Below are 6,005 nucleotides of genomic sequence, written 5' to 3' on the forward strand. Positions count from 1 at the left end.
TAGTAACCAAAACTAAAAAAAAAATAGAATTTTGATATCAATAGCTACATCAAAAGAATTGCATTTTCATGCTGATGTTAAATATATAAGTTTCACCAAGTTTAGTCTTACCCATCAAAAGTTACGAGCCTGAGAAAATTTGCCTTATTTAAGAAAATAGGAGGGAACACCCCCTAAAAGTCGTAGAATCTTAACAAAAATGACACCATCAGATTCAGTGTATCAGAGAACCCTGCTGTAGAAGTTTCAAGCCCCTATCTACAAAAATGTGGAATTTTGTATTTTTTGCCAGAAGACAAATCACGGGTGCGTGTTTATTTGTTTGTTTTTGTTTTGTTTTTTTTCCCAGGGGCCTTGGTATCGACCAAGTGGTCCTAGAATGTCGCAAGAGGGCTCATTCTAACGGAAATGAAAAGTTCTAGTGCCCTTTTTAAGTGACCAAAAAAATTGGAGGGCATCTAGGCCCCCTCCTACGCTCATTTTTTTCCCAAAGTCAACGGATCAAAATTTTGAGATAGCCATTTTGTTCACCATAGTCAAAAACCATAATAACTATGTCTTTGGGGATGACTTACTCCCCCACAATCCCTGGGAGAGGGGCTGCAAGTTACAATCTTTGACCAGTGTTTACATATAGTAATGGTTATTGGGAAGTGTACAGACGTTTTCAGGGGGATTTTATTTTGTATGGGGGTGGGGCTCAGGGGAGGGGGCTATTTTAGAGGATCTTTCCTTGGAGGAATCTGTCAAGGGGGGGAAGAAAAATTCAATGAAAAGGGCGCAGGATTTTCTAGCATTACTATAAGAAAACAATGAAAAATACACATGAAAACGTTTTTTCAAATGAAAGGAAGGAGTAGCATTGAAACTTAAAACGAACAAAGATTATTACGCATATGAGGGGTTCAACTATTTGAACCCCTCATATAATTTCTTCATATAATTTCAACTATTTATTCTACGACCTTTCTGATTCAGGGGTCATTCTTAAAGAATTGGGACAAAACTTACGATTTAGTGTAAAGAGCGAGGTATTAACGAGGGTACAAACCCCCTCGTATACATAATAAAAATATAAGACTATGAAAGTTTGTTACGTAACTTAATTCTTAAGTTACGTATATTTTTTACTAATAAAAACGTTCGTTAAAAATTAAAAGTTCTAGTTGCCTTTTTAAGTAACCGAAAAATTGGAGGGCAACTAGGCCTCCTTCTCCACCCCTTATTTCTCAAAATCGTCTGAACAAAACTAAGAGAAAGCCATTTAGCAAAAAAAAAAAAAGAATATACAATTTTCATTTTAATAATTTATGTGCGGAGAGCTAAAACCAAAGATGCATTAATTCAAAAACGTACAGAATTAAATAAAAAAAACTAATTTTTCTTAGCTGAAAGTAAGGAGTGACATTAAAACTTAAAACGAACAGAAATTACTCCGTATATGAAATGGGTTGTCCCTTCCGCAATCCCTCGCTCTTTACGCTAAAGTTTGACTCTTTGCCACAATTCTACTTTTTAAAACAATTAAAAGCTTTAGCGTAAAGAGCGAGGGATTGCAGAGGGGACAACCCATTTCATATACGAACTAATTTCTGTTCGTTTTAAGTTTTAATGTCACTCCTTACTTTCAGCTAAAAAAATTAGTTTTTTTTTATTTAATCAAATATAAAAGGCCAAATGAAATGAATCGACTAATAGAAAACCTTGTTTTCATATGCTAAGTTGAAGCGTCAGTTTTCTTCTATTTTCCTTGACTATTAAACCTTCGTTATCATAGATAGCGCAGTAGCACTCTATAAGTAAAGATTAAAGTGGGTCTTATGGATTATATTTTCTTTTTTTTTTACAAAGCTCACTCAGTATAGAGAAAGCTGTCGTAGAAATTTTGGAGTTTACTGATTTTATTGGAAATTAAAAATTTCAGTGCCCCTTTTAAGATTCAAAAGTGATTGGTGGGTACCCATCCTCCTTTCACGCTCTTTTCAGCTACCCTACCCCAAAAATATCTAATCGATATCTTGAGGTACCATTTTGTTCAGTATGCTTGAAAGATTCAATAGGTATACCTTTAAGGCTATGCAATTTATCCATGGATTATGCATAAGATTTGCCATTTGGGAAAATGGGAATGTTTGATCCTGGACCTCCAAAAATTCAAAGCTCCAAGGGAATTTTTTTGGGAGGGGGGATGTTGAACTATTCAAAGGCAAACAAGAACTGTTGTGCTACTTGTGACTCCGACTAAGACTGCTTGCGACTGAGGTTGCAACAACTTGGAACTGCGACTGTGACTATTTCTGATTGGGGCTAATTGCAAGTGCAACTAATACTACTGCGACCACCACTTGTATTGCCACGACTTCTTATACTGCTTTTACTCAATTAATTGCTACAGTTAATCATTTGAATTGAAAGAGCTGGATTGCGTCCAGGTTGTCAGAATGGCGTATAGATGCAACACCTAAGTAAAAAATAAGTGTATGTTGCTGGAAATTCTAACTAATTTAAAACGACTACGCGCATCTAAGGTTGTCAAAGGGTGTATCTGCTATTTCTAAGGAATAGGTAAGTTTGTTAAGTTGAAAATTCCAGGGCACGTTGAAGAGGAAATTTAGTTATGTCAACAGGAAAACTATTTGCATCCAGGTTGCCAAAAAAATATGTCTGCATATACAAGAAATATCTAAAGGTATTAAATTGAAAAATTCATGGCATGTTAAGGGAGAGATTGGACTGGACTGAATGATATTGTTTGCCTCCCAATTGTTAAAGTCTAAGGATATTAAATTACGAGTTTGAGAGCATATTGAGGTGGAAGCTGAGCAAAATCAAAAGTCAGTGTGATCATTCAAGGTTGTTAAAAAGCATTTTCTGCTACATGTCAGGAAAGTAAAAAAAAACATTATGCTGAAACTTTTAGGGTATGTTGAGGGGCAGGGTCAATTAACCTTTGTGGTTTTTAATATGATGGTGGTCAAAATAGCTTCAACCATATGCTCAAATATTATGAAGATTTTTATTCCATTTAAGGTAGTTTCGTTGGGTATTTACAGGCCTAAGTCAAAGTGCTCAAAGAGAGAAAAAATGCCATTTTTTAATGATTATTAGACAAAATATGAGTTTCAAAGAGAAAATATACTGATTAAAAAGGGTATCCTTCAGGGGGTACAAAAAGAGAGATCACACATTTTACGTAGCAGCCATTAAAAGAGTTGTATCAAGTTTGCTTAGATAGCGCTAATTCTCCATGTTGAGGGTTAGTCGTATTGTACGAACTTTTCAGCTTTTCTCACTTACAATACATGCGACAATGCAAGGGATAATAATTTAACGTATAGAATGTGTGTAATGGAAAATCACCGCGAGAGTACCATCTTCCCAATTTTTTTTGTATTGTACTAGTCTAAAGGAAGAAACTTTAATATTTAGGCAAAATGTGAGATCATACAGTCACGCGGTTGTATTACAGTAATTAAAACTGGATCCCATCCCCCTTTACGGTAGGGCACTGTCTTAATCGCTAATAACTGAGGAAAGAAAAAACATAAAAAGGAAAAATACTTATTAATGCCAAACTTGAAAGTCTTTCCAGCCTTTTGCCGTGTTTAGATGGGCCGATTAGTCGTCGAAAATCAGCAGTTCGGTGATTAAAAAGACAGTTTATTCCAAAGCCATTGGCTTTTTTCATCTTGAGAAAAACTCTAGTTCCTCGTCGGTTTTGAAGGAATCTTCCGTTTGAACAGTAAAATTTTAAAATGTCAGATCACGTGAACAAGATTAATGACTTGGCCACTATCACTTAAGGGCATAGGCTGGTTCTAGGATTTGCCCAATCCTTCCACTTTCAATGTCTGAGCTATTAAACTTTGGCCTTTTGAATCACAAGCCCAAAAGCCTTATAAGCGAGTCAAGTCAGTCTAAAGCCCAGCAGAAAAAGTCCCCAAGAACAGTATGAGACTCAGCTTTGGATTTTGCTTCTTGCCATTGGAACCAAGAGCAAAAATAATTCATAAGAACTAGGCAAAAGGTTTCTGAATTTTTTTTATTTTTTTTTTTAGCAAACCTGTCAATCAAAATGGTACTTGAAGGTATGCAAAAACCCCACTAATGACCTCCTGTTTAATGGCAGAAAAACGATCATACTTCGTCTGATGATAGACACACACAATGCCACTATTTTGAATGGGAGATTAAACAGTAGTTGCGTTTTTACTTAGATATAACTTTGGCATTAGCTTGAGGGAGCTGTACTTATTGTTTTGTATATTTGTACCTCTGAACCCTTGAACTTCGGCCTTTGAATCCCAAAACGAAAGCGCCTTTTAAGCAAGACAAGTTAGTCTAAGGACCAACTGACAAAGTTCTTAATTACAGCTTTAGCATCAGCTTTGGAATTTGCCATTGGAGCTAGACCTGGAGTGGATCGCTTATGAAAACGTCTTATAAGCTAGCCTGTCCTCTGAAGGGGGGGAGGTCAGATGCATGCAAAGGACTTACATTATAAGTTTAAGACTCACAAATGATCATTTGTTCAGTGACAGTAAAACAAAGGCATTTTGTCCGATGACAGACAAAAACAGTGACGCTTTGTCATATGACAAATAAAAACGAAGGCCCTTTTTTCGATGGTCATAAAAAACAATGATCGTGTGTCCAATAGCAAGCGAAAATGATAACAATTTGTATTATGACAAGAAAAACCATGACAGTCAATTCAATGATAAGAAAAAACAATGACAATTTATGCGATTACGCGAAAACAATGACAATCTGTCCGATAACAAGGAAAAACAATGATAGTTTGTCCGATGAAGATAAAAAAAAAATTAAAATTAATGACTATAGCAAAAAAAAACGATGACGTAACTATTTCTATGGTAAATTGTCTGGATACAGCTTTTGAAAAATAAAATAAAACTAAATATTTCAGATATTTGGAATCAGTACAGAAAACCAATCTTTTTGATGCATCTATTGTTATAATGATTCCATTTTTTGGAGTTTCAATTACTATTGGGCCGAGTCACTGCTTACTTTCAGTTTGTTACCACAAACTGTAAAACGTATTCTTTAATTTAAAAGGGCGTTTTTAGGCTATGTTTTGTTCACTTTATTGCTTGGTTCTTGCCGAACATGATGAAAGCCTGTAAGTAAAGCTACCATTCTCAATTTTCGCATTCAGGCTATGGGAAAATTTTCAAGTCCTATGATTTTGCAAAGATGCCTTCATTTTTGTAGCCTAGTGGAAAAATGGTATTCCGCATTGTTGAACGTGGGCTTAATGAAAACTAAGGTTAAAATTAAATATTTGCCTGCGTTTTTTAATCTCCGATAAACTCTCTGTTTCGATTTTTCCTCGACATTTGTCGTAATCTTTTCTTTTAATCTTTTTTAAATCACTTTATTTACTCAATAAGTATTAATGACATAATGTCTTTTCATACCCACTAGTTAAAATGTTGTCCATTTATGAATTTATAAGAAAAAGATATAAAACAATCTATCATGACGGAAAAAACAGCTTTTTTCCTAAAGATTTTCTCACAGTTCTGCAAGTGGTGCGATGGCATTGAGTTCTATTATTTTCGTTCCACTTGAAGAACTTCCTTGTCAAAGTTTTGTTTCTAGGAAAGTCGTAAGAAATTAAAAAACAAAATGGAAAAATTGAAATAGAAATTGAACTCGAGTGCTGTAAGACACAAATATTTTAATGCAACAATTTGAAAATACTTCTTCTAAAGTGGACATGATAATTCTTTTAAATTACATTTTGACTGATTATTCCCACTATATTTTTAGTGATTGGTTTGAACATCTTCAACCTAAAGCTAAAAATTGATAGGAGCTATAGTCTGTTACTTTCCTTTCATCATGAAAGGGAAGTTACGAGCGTATGAATTCTACAAAACAATGCTGTTCAATTCTTGGGTGGCCTAAGACCCTTGGATTCGGTATGGAACGCTTATGAGCGAGTGAGGATACTGCCAACTTCTGGATCAATAAAG

Source organism: Artemia franciscana, chromosome 1 (assembly GCF_032884065.1).
Source record: "Artemia franciscana chromosome 1, ASM3288406v1, whole genome shotgun sequence".
Taxonomy (NCBI): Eukaryota; Metazoa; Arthropoda; class Branchiopoda; order Anostraca; family Artemiidae; genus Artemia; species Artemia franciscana.